Consider the following 876-nt stretch of genomic DNA (forward strand, 5'->3'; position numbering starts at 1 on the left):
AAACCCTCGGCGTACGGAGTACGCTCGTGTACCCTCCTCCTCCTCCTCCACCTCTTCATCCTCCGCCACCACCTCCGTCCCCGAGCGTCCCCGGACTCCGCGTCTCGTCCCGCGACTCGCCGCCGATAAACTTCCTACGGGCACCCTCCAATACTCTCTCTCTCCCTCTCTCTCGTCCCCTCCTCGTTGTGCAGCCCGCACCAGGAACATCTAGCGGCGCCTGCGCCATCGTAACCGTGCCCTGATGCCCGGGCACTGCCGCTGCCACTGCTGCTGCCTCTCTGCTGCCTCTACCTCTGCTTCTGCCGCCGCTTCCTCATACCTTGGCGAATCTCTCTGCCATCTGTCTCTTTCTTTCTTTCTCCCTCTCACTCTCCCTGTCTCTCTCCTTCTCTCTCTCCCTCCCCTTTCCCGCCCTCCGCTCGCCGGCTATCTCCCCCCTCGTCTCGGGTGGCCCTTCGCGCGCTCGAGAACCCTACGCAGTAGCTCCCGCGACCTCCCGATTTTCCCTCCTTCTTCTTCGCTCTTTCGACAACTCGACCCCCCACATTCCGAATTTCTTTCTCCGGGCCGTGTGTCCTGGACGGCGTTTGCCAGGACGCTCGCGTCTCGAGAGCCACCTCGGCTTCGTTCCCCTCCCGCGCGATATTGCCGAGAAATCACCGGGTTACAACGGCGGATTTGGTCGTCCACAAGAAGACGACGAAAGCTGACAGCCGCGATTCCACCGATTATTAGTAGGGGATAGCTGGGATAGCTCGCGGGGTTGCCAGACGATCCACCTGCCGAGTATCTCTCGCAGGTATCCCCGCTCGGAGAAGCCGCTTAATTTTAGATATTGTCCACGGGCCGCGGCTTGTACGATAGCCAGCATGC

This window comes from Ooceraea biroi, chromosome 4, assembly GCF_003672135.1.
Source record: "Ooceraea biroi isolate clonal line C1 chromosome 4, Obir_v5.4, whole genome shotgun sequence".
Classification (NCBI taxonomy): domain Eukaryota; kingdom Metazoa; phylum Arthropoda; class Insecta; order Hymenoptera; family Formicidae; genus Ooceraea; species Ooceraea biroi.